The 15,799-nt window shown below is 50.6% G+C and overlaps 1 protein-coding gene across 4 annotated transcripts in view; it reads left to right on the top strand.

Annotated features, from left to right (window-relative positions):
* Positions 1 to 15,799, top strand: part of SMARCC1 (SWI/SNF related BAF chromatin remodeling complex subunit C1) — a 958,790-nt gene that overhangs the window by 283,803 nt on the left and 659,188 nt on the right. The window lies entirely within an intron of this gene.

Here is a 15,799-nt window from a genome sequence, read left to right as displayed (position 1 = left end):
GGAAAGAGGCTGCAGGCTCGGGGACGAGGATGTTTCAGGTGCCACCACCACTTCGAGAGGTAAGTTGGGTAGTTGTAGGTTAGGTGGGTACCCCGGGATTGGGCACAGGGGGTCGCCGGGTGCAGGGGTGCCTTTTGACGTCGGGAATCTTACCCTCTGGTTGATCGCGGCTGGGGTGGCACTTGGTTCTGAGGCTGCAGGCTTCTTCCGGGATGTCGAGGGGGGTCCTTGGGTGCCGGACTCTGGGTCACAGTCGCCGTGGGGTCGTCCTCTGGGTCTTTGTCCGCTCCGGCACTGGCCAGGCTTGGCTGGTGCAGAGTGTGTTGGGTCCGCGGTCCCGGGCTGGTGCCAGGGATAGCAAGTAGGTTTCTTGAGTAGAGCCTCTACTCGTGGGAGTCCCAGGGGCTTAGAGCTAAAGGGTAGCCAGGTCCTCCGGGGTTGGTGAGGTTGCTGGCCACGTGGGATGCCGCGCTGGTGCAGGTTCGAGAGTCGACAGGCCGGTAGGGCTGGGGCCAAAGCAGTTGGTGTCTTCTTCTCTTTTTAGCAGCTGCAGGGCAGGTCTTTGTTCTTCTTGCTCTTCTTGTCGTTTTTCTATCTGGAATCTGGGGAAGGAAGGTTCAGGGGGCCCCTAAATACTAGACTTAGGGGCGTTACAGGTAGGTGAAGGCCAGGGACCAATGGGTCCTTGTCCTGGGGTGGGTACACCCCCTATCCTGCCTCTCTCCTGTGGGAGGGGGGCAGTAGCCTAATCCTGATAGGGTAGGGCCTCCCATCTTCAAGATGGCGAGAGCCCGGAGATGTGCTTCACCTCGCCTCCCCCACCTGAGGGGTGGGGTGGGCAGGCTGGCACATCCCCTGTCCTTGTATGGGGTTTCCGGCCAAGCTTCCCGCCAGAGTGGGGGGTTGCAGTGGCCTGGGGAAACTCCAACTGGCGGCATGCCTTTGAAGCTTCCCTTTGCTCATCCTGGGGGAGGAGATTTCTCACCTCACCCAGGATGTGCATTGTTGCAGGCCCGGGAGAGCAGGGGCTCTCCCACCCAGGGGTCCAGCAACGTGTCTGCTGTGTGGCAGCCTGGGCAGCCTCAGAGCAGACGTGGATTGCAAGTTAGCTGTAAGGGGGCATCTTCTAAGATGCCCTCTGGGGTGCTTAGTACATTAAATCCCACACTGGCATCAGTGTGGGTTCAATGTGCTGAGAAGTTTGATACCAAACTTCCCAGGCTTCAGTGTTGCCAATATGGTGCTGTGGAGCTCGTGTTTGACAAGCTCTCAGCACCATGTATTCTTAAATGACAGCACTGCACTTACAGTGCCCAGGAATGGACCCGGGTACTGTAGGGGCACAGGGCTCCTGCTCCTGTGCCCACACCATAGGCGTAATGCACCCAGCTAGAGGGGTGGCTGACATATGCCTTGGCAGTGTAGGTGATGGGCATGGTACACAGTGATGTGTGCCATGTCGACTCTTTGTTTTGTCCTACACCCAGACACTCAGCCTGCAAGGGCAGTGTGTGTGTGTAAGGGTACAGGGCCTCTGAGGGTGGCACAATGAGTGCTGCAGCCCTTAGAGGCCTTCCCTGGTCACAAGGCCCTGGGTACCTAGGGTACCATTTACTAGGGGCTGACATGTGGCTAGGGTTTGCCAATTTGGAGTTTGTGTCGTTTAAGGAAGGAACATAGGCCCTGGGCACCTGATTGGCAGGAACCCAGGGTACACTCAATCGAAGTACATTCAGCAACTTAGCAAAAAGTGGGGGCATACCATGCAAGAAAGATGGCACTTTCTCACACAACCCCCCCCCCAAACGAAAGGTGATGAGACTAACCTTGTCCTATGGAGTCTTCATTGTCTAAGTGGAAGAACCTGGAAAGTCCATCTGCATTGGCATGGGCAGTCCCTGGTCTGTGTTCCACTTCAAAGTCCATTCCCTGTAGGGAGATGGACCACCTCAGTAGTTTTGGATTTTCCCCTTTCATCTGCATTAGCCATCTGAGAGGTCTGTGGTCAGTTTGAACTAGGAAGTGAGTGCCAAACAAGTATGGCCTCAGCTTCTTCAGGGACCAAACCACAGCAAAGGCCTCCCTCTCAATGGCACTCCAACGCTGCTCTCTAGGGAGTAGTCTTCTGCTTATAAAAGCAACAGGTTGGTCTTGGCCTTCATCATTGGTCTGGGATAGGACCGCTCCTATCCCTAGCTCAGAGGCATCAGTCTGCACTATGAACTGCTTGGCATAATCTGGAGCTTTTAGAATTGGTGCTGAGCACATTGCTTCTTTTAGGGTGTCAAAAGCCTTTTGACAACTAACTGTCCAGTTAACTTTCTTGGGCATTTTCTTGGAGGTGAGTTCTGTGAGGGGGGTCACAATGGACCCATACCCCTTCACAAACCTCCTGTAGTACCCAGTCAAGCCAAGGAATGCCCTGACTTGGGTCTGGGTTGTTGGAGCTATCCAGTCCATGATGGCCTGGATTTTAGGTTGTAAGGGCTGTACCTGGCCTCCACCCACAAGGTGGCCCAAGTACACCACAGTGCCCTGCCCTATCTGGCATTTGGATGCCTTGATAGTGAGACCTGCACTCTGCAGAGCCTCTAAAACCTTCCCAAGGTGGATCAGGTGATCCTGCCAGGTGGAGCTAAAGACAGCAATATCATCAAGATAAGCTGCACTAAAGGACTCCAACCCAGCCAGGACATGGTTCACCAACCTCTGGAAGGTGGCAGGGGCATTCTTTAACCCAAAGGGCATCACAGTAAACTGATAATGCCCATCAGGGGTGGAGAATGCTGTCCTTTCTTTTGCTCCTGGGGCCATGCCAATCTGCCAGTACCCTGCAGTTAAGTCAAAGGTACTGAGAAATTTGGCAGCCCCCAATTTGTCTATCAGTTCATCTGCTCTTGGGATAGGGTGAGCATCTGTCTTGGTGACAGAGTTGAGCCCTCTATAGTCCACACAGAACCTCATCTCTCTCTTTTCACCCTGTTGATGAGGTTTGGGGACCAGAACCACTGGGCTAGCCCAGGGGCTCTCTGAAGGCTCAATGACCCCTAACTCCAGCATCTTGCTGACCTCAGCTTTGATGCTTTCCTTGACTTGATCTGACTGTCGATAGATTTTGTTCTTGACAGGTGCACTGTCACCAGTGTCCACATCATGGGTACACCAGCTTGTCAGACCAGGGGTCAGGGAAAAGAGGCTAGCATATTGTTGCAAGACTTGCTTGCAGTCAGTCTGCTGTTGGGCAGAGAGGGTGTCTGAGAAAATCACACCATCTACTGACCCATCTTTTGGGCTGTAGGATAGGAGGTCAGGGAGTGGCTCACTCTCTGCTTCCTGTTCTTCATCAGTCACCATCAGCATGGTGATGTCAGCCCTATCATTGTAGAGTTTAAGGCGGTTCACATGGATGACCCTTTTGGGTGTCCTGCTAGTGCCCAGGTCAACTAGATAGGTGACCTCACTCTTTCTCTCTAGGATAGGGTAAGGGCCACTCCATTTGTCTTGGAGAGCCCTTGGTGCCACTGGCTCCAAAACCCACACCTGTTGCCCTGGTTGAAATTCAACCAGTGCAGCTTTTTGGTCATACCAGTGCTTCTGGAGCTCCTGGCTGGCCTCAAGGTTCTTGGATGCCTTTTCCATATACTCAGCCATTCTGGACCTTAGGCCAAGCACATAGTCCACTATGTCTTGTTTGGGTTCCTGAAGAGGCCTCTCCCAGCCCTCTTTTACAAGACATAGTGGTCCCCTTACAGGATGACCAAACAGAAGTTCAAAGGGTGAGAAACCTACTCCCTTCTGTGGCACTTCCCTGTAAGCGAAAAGCAAGCATGGTAACAGGACATCCCACCTCCTTTTGAGTTTCTCAGGGAGTCCCATGATCATACCTTTCAATGTCTTGTTGAACCTCTCAACAAGGCCATTGGTTTGTGGGTGGTAGGGTGTAGTAAACTTGTACTGCACTCCACACTCTTTCCACATGTGTGTTAGGTAAGCAGACATGAAGTTGGAACCTCTGTCTGAAACCACCTCCTTAGGAAAACCCACCCTGGTGAAGACACCCAGGAGGGCCTTGGCTACTGCAGGAGCTGTAGTAGTCCTAAGTGGAATTGCTTCAGGGTACCTAGTAGCATGATCCACTACTACTAGAATGAATTTGTTCCCTGAGGCTGTGGGAGGTTCAAGTGGACCCACAATGTCCACACCTACCCTTTCAAAGGGGACCCCCACCACTGGTAGTGGAATGAGGGGGGCCTTTGGGTGGCCACCTGTCTTGCCACTGGCCTGACAGGTAACACAGGAGCTGACAAACTCCTTCACCTTTTGGTGCATCTGGGGCCAGTAAAAGTGACTCACTAACCTTTCCCAAGTTTTGGATTGCCCCAGATGTCCAGCTAGGGGGATGTCATGAGCCAAAGTTAGGAGGAACTCCCTGTACTTCTGTGGCACTACCACCCTCCTGGTGGCTCCAGGAGTGGGGTCTCTTGCCTCAGCATACAGTAATCCCTCTTCCCAATAAGCTCTGTGGGTACCACTGACATCTCCCCTGGCTTCTGAAGCAGCTTGTTGTCTCAGGCTTTCAAGAGTGGGACAGTCTCGCTGGCCCTGGCACAGCTCTTCCCTAGAGGGTCCCCCTGGGCCCAAGAGTTCAACCTGGTAAGGGTCAAGCTCCATGGACTCAGTTCCCTCAGGGGTATCTACATCCTCTCCAGGGGGAGAGGGGTTCTGAGTGTTTGGCTGTACAGAAGCTGGTCCCCCAGTCTCCTTGCCCTTCCTCTTGGTTGGTTGGGCCATTATTCCAGGCTCCAAACCTACTTTTTCACCCTTCCTCTTGCTCTGTGCTCTGGTTTGCACACACACCAATTCAGGGATGCCCAGCATGGCTGCATGGGCCTTTAACTCAACTTCAGCCCAGGCTGAGGTTTCCAGATCATTTCCAAGCAGGCATGCAGCTGGCAACTTTGGAGAGACCACTACCTGTTTCAGGCCAGTAACCCCCCCCCAGCCTAATGTTACCATGGCCATGGGATGACTAGTGGTGACACTGTCAGCGTTGGTGACTGGGTAAGACTTCCCAATCAAGTATTGCTCAGGGGAAACCAGTGTGTCTTTCACCATAGTGACACTGGCACCTGTATCCCTCAGAGCTTCTACCCTAGTTCCATTTACCCAGGGGTACTGTAAGTATTTCTTTAAGTTGGGGGGCCACACAGCCACAGTGGCAAACTCCACTTCTCCCAAGGAGACTAAACTTGCTTCAGTGTGTTCCCAGATTTGCTCAGGGTACACCTCTGATCCCATTTGTATACTTGCTGCCCCAGGAGTGGCTGTACTGGGTGCCTTAGGGGCTTTGTTTTGGGGGCAAGATACAGTTAGGTGTCCCTGCTTCTTACAGGTATTACACCAGGCCTTTAAGGGATCAAAGTTCTTCCCCCTATATGGTTGGGGCACATAGGGAGTAGTTTGGGTCCCACCCACCTGAACAGGTTTTTGGGGCCCTTTGGAAGACTCAGACTTTTTATCTTGGGGATTCTCACCACCTTTCCCCTGGGGAGGTTTTGTGACCACCTTCTTTTGGTCACCCCCAGTGGTTGTCTTGGTCACCCTAGTCTTGACCCAGTGGTCTGCCTTCTTTCCCAATTCTTGGGGAGAAATTAGACCTAGGTCTACCAAATGCTGATGCAACTTTTCATTTGTGCAGTTACTCAAAATATGTTCCTTCATGAATAAATTGTACAATCCAGTAAAATCCTGCACACCATGTCCAGCTAACCAACCATCCAGTGTCTTCACTGAGAAATCTACAAAATCAATCCAGGACTGGGTCTGGGTTTTGTGAGCCCCCCTGAATCTAATTCTATACTCCTCAGTGGTGAATCCAAATCCCTCAATCAGAGCTTTCTTCATGAGGTCATAGGATCCTGCTTCTGGCCCAGAGAGAGTCAGAAGCCTGTCCCTGCAGTTACCAGAGAACAGTTCCCACAGGAGTGCCCCCCAGAGAGGTTTCTTTACTTTCCTGATATCACAAGCCCTCTCAAAGGCTGTGAACCATTTGGTGATATCATCACCTTCCTCAAATTTAGGGACAATCCCTTTGGGGATTTTAAGGTCAGAAGTTTCCTCCCTATCCTTGTTTTTATTATTGCTGCCACCATTGATGGGTGCTAAACCCATCTCTCTCCTTTCCTTTTCTAGAGCCAGGAGCCTGGACTCTAGATCTATTCTTTTGGCCAGCCTCACAAGGCTGTCCTCTTCACTGGGGGGTCCCCCAGTGTTGTCTCTGGGACCAGAGCCACCTGTGTGGTCTCTAGGTGCCCAGATGCTATGTCTTGAGTTGGAGGGTATGGGTGCCATCTCCTCCCTAGGGAATAGTATGGGGAGGTTGCTGTCCTCCTCCCCTGATTCCCTTTCCCCATCTGACTGGCCATCACCATGTTCAGATGGGTGGTCTTTAGCATACTCAGCCAGGAGCTCCTGGAGCCCTTGTTTGGTTGGATGCTGACCCATTTGTAAATTTTTGAGTTTACATAAGGACCTCAATTCCTTGAAAGACAAGTGTAAGTAAGGTGTGAGGTCGAGCTCCTCCACCAGGTCCATGTTATTATTATCACTAATAGCTGGGTTTGTTTGAGACATTCTAACCTGACAGTTCTAACCCTCTACCCTGACTATAGTGACTTTTATTTTTCTAAAATTCTAATGGGACTTAAGCAAGGCCCTAGCAAGACTTTTAGTAATTTTGGAAAAACCAATCAGAATTCTAAAGGCAATTTTTAAGAGTTCTGTCGTGTGATCAGATGGTAACCAAGTAGTCCAACAAATGCAAGTTTGTATCCCACCGCTGATCCACCAATGTGAGAAAGTGGCTCTGTATATACTGTTCCCTAATAGGTACAGGGTGTACAGAGTCCACAGTCCCCCAGAGGCTGATAGAGGTCAAAGTTAGGTATGACCTTACTCTCAAAAGTGGTAGCTTGGTCGAGCAGTAAGGCAGTACCAGAGGACAGTGTAAAGCATTTATTGTACACACTCAGTCAGCAAATGGTTTCACACACTCAATAACTGAACTCTAGGCCAATGATTTGTATATATAAAATATATGCTTGTTTTATTTTTAGAACCACAAAGGGGGTAAAAATATACTTTCTCAGAATGAGAGGTTGAATATAAATACTTTTGTTTCAAGCAATAAATTTGTGTAAACAGTCACAGTTGGTTGCAATAAACAATCCTATTTCCTAAACATAACAATGCATTGAGCTCAATGGTAAATTTAGGTTATTTGTAATAAGTTACTTTTCAGATTACTTTTGGAATTCCAGGTCTGGATCCTAGAACCAGCCTGGGGTCAGTATTCAGAATCAAGTGATGAAAGTCGACTTAATAACTGTAAGGATTTTTAAATAATATTTAGCTATTTCAAAAGTTAGCACTTAGAAAATATTTCACAGAAAACATTCAATGGATCTCTATGGCAAGAAATTCAAATTGCAGGTAGAGTACTTAATCGTTACTTTAGTAATCCAGGACTGGGTGCCTAGACCCAGGACTGGGGTCCTTATCAAAAGCAGGTAAGTAATTTCGTTTGCAGAATTGGTACGATTTTAAAAGAATATTTCAAATTTGCAAAAGTAGACACTTAGAAGAAATTTCACAGAAAAGCAGACAATGGTTTCCTATGGGAGAAAAATGAGTTAGAAGTAAGTATAGTTGTGAACACTTTTCAGAGTCAGGGCTGGGCACCAAGATCCAGCACTGGGAGCTCACCTAGGAGCAGGTGAGTAAATTCGTTTTTGTCACTTGGCTGATTTTTGGTGAATTTTTGCAGTTTTGAAAAGTTCACACTTAGAAGATTTTTGAAGAAAAAGCCAGTCAATGTTACCCTATGAGGAAAATGAAGTTAGCGGTTTAAGGGTAAGTACTCGACTGGTAGTGTTGAAATTCCGGGCATGGACTCAGGGGTCCCCCAGTGTCAGGTAAGTACAGTTGATTCACCCTCAGCGGTTTCAGGACGGCCGGGTGCAGAGAGAGTTGGGCCCAATGTTATCCTATGAGGGATAGGGGGGCCTTGGTTGGTGGCTGCTGTCTGGCAAGCCACGCGGCTGTGGGAGCTGGGCTCCTGGTCACTTACTCAGGGCAAGTGGGGAAGTAGGTTAGAGTAGAGAGGGCACTGCCAGGGCCACTCGGGCGGCTGGGTGCAGGGTGCTTTTGAGCCTTAGGGCGCTCAATGGAAATCAATGGGAATATTCCGGTTTGGAAAGAGGCTGCAGGCTCGGGGACGAGGATGTTTCAGGTGCCACCACCACTTCGAGAGGTAAGTTGGGTAGTTGTAGGTTAGGTGGGTACCCCGAGATTGGGCACAGGGGGTCGCCGGGCGCCGGGTGCAGGGGTGCCTTTTGACGTCGGGAATCTTACCCTCTGGTTGATCGCGGCTGGGGTGGCACTTGGTTCTGAGGCTGCAGGCTTCTTCCGGGATGTCGAGGGGGGTCCTTGGGTGCCGGACTCTGGGTCACAGTCGCCGTGGGGTCGTCCTCTGGGTCTTTGTCCGCTCCGGCACTGGCCAGGCTTGGCTGGTGCAGAGTGTGTTGGGTCCGCGGTCCCGGGCTGGTGCCAGGGATAGCAAGTAGGTTTCTTGAGTAGAGCCTCTACTCGTGGGAGTCCCAGGGGCTTAGAGCTAAAGGGTAGCCAGGTCCTCCGGGGTTGGTGAGGTTGCTGGCCACGTGGGATGCCGCGCTGGTGCAGGTTCGAGAGTCGACAGGCCGGTAGGGCTGGGGCCAAAGCAGTTGGTGTCTTCTCTTTTTAGCAGCTGCAGGGCAGGTCTTTGTTCTTCTTGCTCTTCTTGTCGTTTTTCTATCTGGAATCTGGGGAAGGAAGGTTCAGGGGGCCCCTAAATACTAGACTTAGGGGCGTTACAGGTAGGTGAAGGCCAGGGACCAATGGGTCCTTGTCCTGGGGTGGGTACACCCCCTATCCTGCCTCTCTCCTGTGGGAGGGGGGCAGTAGCCTAATCCTGATAGGGTAGGGCCTCCCATCTTCAAGATGGCGAGAGCCCGGAGATGTGCTTCACCTCGCCTCCCCCACCTGAGGGGTGGGGTGGGCAGGCTGGCACATCCCCTGTCCTTGTATGGGGTTTCCGGCCAAGCTTCCCGCCAGAGTGGGGGGTTGCAGTGGCCTGGGGAAACTCCAACTGGCGGCATGCCTTTGAAGCTTCCCTTTGCTCATCCTGGGGGAGGAGATTTCTCACCTCACCCAGGATGTGCATTGTTGCAGGCCCGGGAGAGCAGGGGCTCTCCCACCCAGGGGTCCAGCAACGTGTCTGCTGTGTGGCAGCCTGGGCAGCCTCAGAGCAGACGTGGATTGCAAGTTAGCTGTAAGGGGGCATCTTCTAAGATGCCCTCTGGGGTGCTTAGTACATTAAATCCCACACTGGCATCAGTGTGGGTTCAATGTGCTGAGAAGTTTGATACCAAACTTCCCAGGCTTCAGTGTTGCCAATATGGTGCTGTGGAGCTCGTGTTTGACAAGCTCTCAGCACCATGTATTCTTAAATGACAGCACTGCACTTACAGTGCCCAGGAATGGACCCGGGTACTGTAGGGGCACAGGGCTCCTGCTCCTGTGCCCACACCATAGGCGTAATGCACCCAGCTAGAGGGGTGGCTGACATATGCCTTGGCAGTGTAGGTGATGGGCATGGTACACAGTGATGTGTGCCATGTCGACTCTTTGTTTTGTCCTACACCCAGACACTCAGCCTGCAAGGGCAGTGTGTGTGTGTAAGGGTACAGGGCCTCTGAGGGTGGCACAATGAGTGCTGCAGCCCTTAGAGGCCTTCCCTGGTCACAAGGCCCTGGGTACCTAGGGTACCATTTACTAGGGGCTGACATGTGGCTAGGGTTTGCCAATTTGGAGTTTGTGTGGTTTAAGGAAGGAACATAGGCCCTGGGCACCTGATTGGCAGGAACCCAGGGTACACTCAATCGAAGTACATTCAGCAACTTAGCAAAAAGTGGGGGCATACCATGCAAGAAAGATGGCACTTTCTCACACCAGCTCCACCTCCAAAGAGGAAAAACTGTGCTACCTCCCCTTTCAGAGTGCCCTCCCCACCTCCTCCACCCTCTCCACCTCCGCCCCCTTCGCCTTCTCCACCCCTGCCTCATCGCTCTCCGACCCCGTCTCCAGACCATGATGATCAGGGGGACCCTTACTACGACCCAGCAGATGTGCCACAAGACCCCACCCCTACAGGATCCCCAGACCCATGGGATGATTATAATAATCCAGACATTCCAGGTGTCCCACAAGATGACCTTTATCCATCCAGGCCATCTCCACCAGAACACTCATTAGGTTTTCACCACCTACTTCAGAGGGCGGCACATTATCACGGGGTAGAGCTACACACTGACCCAGTAGAGGAAGATTTCCTCCTAGACACCTTTGATACTGCACATAGGTCTACTTCTATACTACATATGCTCAAAGGGGTAATAAAACATGCGCCAGAGGTTTTTAAAGACCCAGTCAGGGCTAGGGTCCTCAACCCACGCATAGAGAAGAAGTATAAAGCTGCCCCCACAGATCCTGCCTACATCAAAGGGCCAGCGCCACTGGATTCCCTAGTGGTATCCACTGCAAGGAAGAGATCAAATTCCCAGGCGTCGGGCGAAGCACCACCGCCTGACAAAGAGTCAAAGCTCCTGGACGCGTCAGGAAAACTCACTGCGTCACAGGCAGCCAATATATGGCGTATTGCCAACACTCAAGCGCTATTGGCCAGATACGACAGAGCGCATTATGATTAACTAGAAACCATCATGCACCATCTCCCAGAAAAATTCAAAAATAGGGCCAATGAATTAATTCAAGTGGGTAAGACCATAACTAACACCTCTATACACTGTGCCTTAGACGCAGCAGACACCGCCTCCAGGGCCATTAACACTAGTGTCCTCCTCCATCGCCACGGTTGGCTGAGAGTTTCAGGCTTTAAACCTGAGGTACAAGCCTCCATATTAAACCATCCATTTGATCAACAACATCTAATCGGTCCAAAGGTAGATGAGGCCCTCGAGAAGATGAAAAAAGACACAGATACGGTGAAATCTATGGGAGCCCTACAGTCACACCCTCCTAGGCGCTCCTTTCGCCGCTCTTCCTTTCGGGGCACGGGCAGAGGCTACTCCTCAGATAGCGCGTCCACGTCCTACAAATCCCCTGCTCAATCTACCTTCACAAGGGGTTATCAAAGAGGCGGATATAGAGGCAATAACAATAAAGGCAGAGGCAAAGCAAATACCGCCCGCTCTGCCACACCGCCTACCCAATGACTTCCCCCTGCTCCCTCCAGACCATCCCACTCCGGTCGGGGGCAGGCTACAAAATTTCCTTCAGGTCTGGGAGACCATCACCTCAGACAAATGGGTGACCCAAATTATTCGTTCAGGGTACTGCCTAGAATTGACATCTACCCCCCCAAACATTCCACCCAGGCAACGCCCAATGTCACAAGAACATTCCACGTTACTAAAACAGGAGATAATCTCTCTCCTACAAAAACAGGCTATAGAACAAGTCCCCGCCAGTCAACAAAATTTAGGAGTCTACTCCCTATATTTTCTGATACTAAAAAGAGACGAGACTCTGCGACCTATCTTAGATCTCCGGCCTCTAAACACATACATACATTCGGACCATTTTCACATGGTAACACTTCAGCAGGTACTTCCGCTTCTCTCCCAGAACGACTTTCTCACCACACTGGACTTGAAAGACGCATACTTTCACATTCCGGTACATGATGCTCACAGAAAGTACCTCAGATTCGTAGTGGACGGGCAACACTACCAGTTCAAGGTGCTCCCATTCGGGGTCACAACAGCACCAAGGGTATTCACCAAGTGCTTAGCAGTAGTGGCGGCACACCTCAGAAAACAGAACATTCACGTCTTCCCATATTTGGGCGACTGGCTCATAAAAGTCGCGTCCTACAACCAATGTGTACATCACACCGCCACTACAATCCAACTACTTCACCAGCTAGGCTTCACGGTGAACCACCAAAAGTCCCACCTAATACCATTCCACACAAAGAAATATATCGGTGCCACCATAGACACATCAAAAGCCATAGCCTACCCCAATCCTGCCAGGATTGCAAGCATTCAGGCTTTGCGTCAGATTCTTACCTCAACACTCTCTCCCAGCAAGAGTGTTTATGCAACTAATAGGGATGATGGCCTCTTGCATTTTCATAGTGCCTCATGCAAGACTCCAGATGCGTCCACTCCAAGAGTGCTTAGCGCGCCAATGGAACCAGGCCCAGGGGCAACTGACAGACCTGGTGTTGGTAGACAGTCGCACCCATCGCTCTCTGCAGTGGTGGAACACCACAAATCTTTCCAGAGGTCGACCGTTCCTGGACCCGGTTCCACAAGTAATCCTAACAACGGACGCATCGCTCTCCGGCTGGGGAGCTCATCTACTACAGTGCAGGGCACATGGACGCCGCAACAAAAGTTACTCCACATCAACCATCTGGAGTTACTGGCAATCTTTCTAGCCCTAAAATCCTTTCAGACACGGGTTTTAGGCAAAGCCGTCCTTATTCGCACAGACAACATGACGGCCATGTACTACATTAAAAAACAAGGCGGCACACACTCTCCACAGCTCTCTCAACTAGCACAGAGCATATGGAGATGGGCAATTCCACACAATCTTTCTCCTAGCCCAACATGTCCCAGGAGTCCAAAACACCATGGCAGATCTGCTCAGCAGACAGACGCAGCAGATCCACGAGTGGGAACTTTACCCGCAGGTTCTTCACCCGTTCTTTCAGATGTGGGGGCATCCACACATAGACCTCTTCGCCACCCACGAAAACAAAAAATGCCCAAGCTTCGCCGCCAGATACCCACACCCATTGTCCAAAGGCAATGCGATATGGATGAACTGGTCAGGCAAATTTGCGTACGCCTTTCCACCTCTCCCACTAATTCCATTAGTGGTGCGAAAGCTACAGCAGCACTCCCTCACACTGATCCTAGTAGCTCCAACATGGGCCAGACAACCGTGTTACACCACGCTGCTGGAACTCTCGGTAGTGCCACACCAAAAGTTACACCTCTCACCATGCCTCCTCACCCAGAACCATGGAGAGATCAGACACCCGGACCCTGCTCAGCTCAACCTTGCGATCTGGCTACTGAGATCCTAGAATTCGGATACCTTAACCTTCCCCCTGACTGTATGAACGTCATCAGAGAAGCTAGACGCCCTACCACTAGAGCCTGCTACGCTGCAAAGTGGAAAAGATATGTTGTTTATTGCCATAACAATACAATCAACCCTCTAGACGTATCTATACAGCACATCATATGCTACCTTCTCCATCTACAAAGGTGTAACCTTGCATACACATCCATTCGGCTACACCTCGCAGCAATTGCCACTTACCTACAAAACAGACAGCACCTATCACTTTTCAGAGTGCCTGCCATTAAAGCCCCCCCCCCCCCCCCCCCCGAGTACCACCCTCACCTGTGTGGAACTTTAATATAACTCTCACAAGGCTAATGGGACCGCCTTTCGAACCCTTGCATAAATGTGAACTGCAATTTCGCACATGGAAAACAGCTTTCCTTGTAGCCATCACTTCCCTTAGAAGGGTCAGTGAGATACAAGCACTTACTATACAAGAACCTTTTCTACAAATGCACCCCAACAAGGTTGTCCTCCGTACCAACCCAAAATTCCTACCCAAAGTCATTTCACCCTTTCATCTAAACCAATCGGTAGGATTACCGTTTTTTTTCTCGCAACCTCAAACTATTGCAGAAAGGGCTCTACACACACTGGATGTTAAAAGGGCCTTACTTTACTATATCCAGAGAACACAACCTTTCAGAAAGACAAAACTGTTTCTCTTTCTCTCCACCACATAAAGGCAACCCCATCTCTAAATCAGGGATAGCTAGGTGGATTGTAAAATGCATACAGATTTGCTACCATAAAGCAAAACGCACGCTATCTGTTCCCCCTAAAGCCCACTCTACAAGAAAGATGGGGGCTTCTATGGCTTTTCTAGGGAACATCCCATTAGATGATATCTGCAAAGCAGCTACATGGTCATCACCGCACACTTTCACTAAACATTACTGTGTAGATATGCAAACCAAGCAACAAGCTAGTGTGGGCCAGGCTGTACTAAAAACACTATTTCAAACCACTGCAACAGATACCGGTGGTCGCCGCTAGGGTTGGGAACTGCTATATAGTCTGTGCAAAAGTGTGTAATCTGCAGCTCATATGCCTCGAACGGAATATGCTACTTACCAGTATGCAGCTGTTCTTGGCATGTAGAGCTGCAGATCTACACACGCCCACCCACCTCCCCGGCTACCTGTATCTGTTCCAGTCTATCTTATTTAGATACAACACACATGGGTTTGGGTTTCTTCACTGTTATTACTACGCTCCATCTTTCCCTGTTGGCGAAAAACAATCTGAGGATGGAGCCGAAGCCCATGCGTAATACGAACCAAGGGAGGAGTCACCGACCTCGTGACTTCCAAAGACTTTCCAAGAGGAAAAACAAACTGCAAACATCCGGGCCCAACACCAGATGGCGATCTATGCAAAAGTGTGTAGATCTGCAGCTCTACATGCCAAGAACGGATGCATACTGGTAAGTAGCATATTCCTTTCTCCATAGAAGAAATTTCAGGAAAAACCAGTCAATGTTACCCTAAGTGTGGACTTTTCAAAACTTTAAATATTCACCAAAAATCAGCCGAGTAACGAAAACGAATTTACTCACCTGCTCTTAGGTGAGCTCCCAGTGCTGGATCTTGGTGCCCAGCACCGACTCTGAAAAATACTTACAACTGTACTTACCAGTAACCCAATTTTCTCCCATAAGAAATAATTGACTGTTTTTCTGTGAAATTTCTTCCAAGTGTCGATTTCTCCAATCTTTAAATATTCTTTAAAAATCGTATAATTTCTGAAAACGTAATTACTTACCTGTTTTGGATAAAGGTCCCAGTACTGAGTCTAAGGACCCAGTGCTGGATTACAAAAGTAACGAGAACATGCTATACCTGTAACTTGAATTTACTGCCTCAATCAATCAATCAATCAGTCAGGGGGGGGGGGGTGCCGCTACTGCTCAAAGAGCCAGGTCTTGAGGAGTCTTCTGAAGGCGAGTAGGTCTTGGGTCTGTCGTAGGTGGGTTGGGAGGGTGTTCCAGGTTTTGGCGGCGAGGTAAGAGAAGGATCTGCCGCCGCCGGTCGTACGTTGGATGCGGGGGACATTTGCGAGGGTGAGGTTGGCAGAGCGGAGCTGGCGGGTGGGGGTGTAGAAGCTGAGTCTGCTGTTCAGGTAGGCTGGTCCGTGTGGTGGAGTGCTTTGTGTGCGTGGGTGAGGAGCTTGAAGGTGATCCTCTTGTCGATGGGGAGCCAGTGCAGGTCTCTCAGGACGGGGGTGATGTGGCTGCAGCGAGGGGCGTTGACGATCAGTCGGGCGGAGGCGTTTTGGATGCGTTGTAGCCGCCGTTGGTGTTTGGCTGGGATTCCTGCGTAGAATTTTTTGCCGTAGTCCAGTCTGCTGCTGACGAGGGCCTGTGTCACTGTTCTTCTTGTTTCGGTCGGGATCCATTTGTAGATCCGGCGGAGCATGCGTAGAGTGTTGTAGCAGGAGGAGGAGACGGTGTTGACTTGCTTGGACATGGAGAGGGAGGAGTCGAGGATGAATCCTAGGTTGCGTGCGTGGTCGGTTGGTATCGGTGCTGTCCCCA

The sequence above is a fragment of the Triturus cristatus genome, chromosome 10 (genome assembly GCF_964204655.1).
Source record: "Triturus cristatus chromosome 10, aTriCri1.1, whole genome shotgun sequence".
In the NCBI taxonomy this organism is placed as follows: domain Eukaryota; kingdom Metazoa; phylum Chordata; class Amphibia; order Caudata; family Salamandridae; genus Triturus; species Triturus cristatus.
Note: the sequence above shows the minus strand (reverse complement) of the source record. Positions and strands in the feature narration are given on the sequence as shown.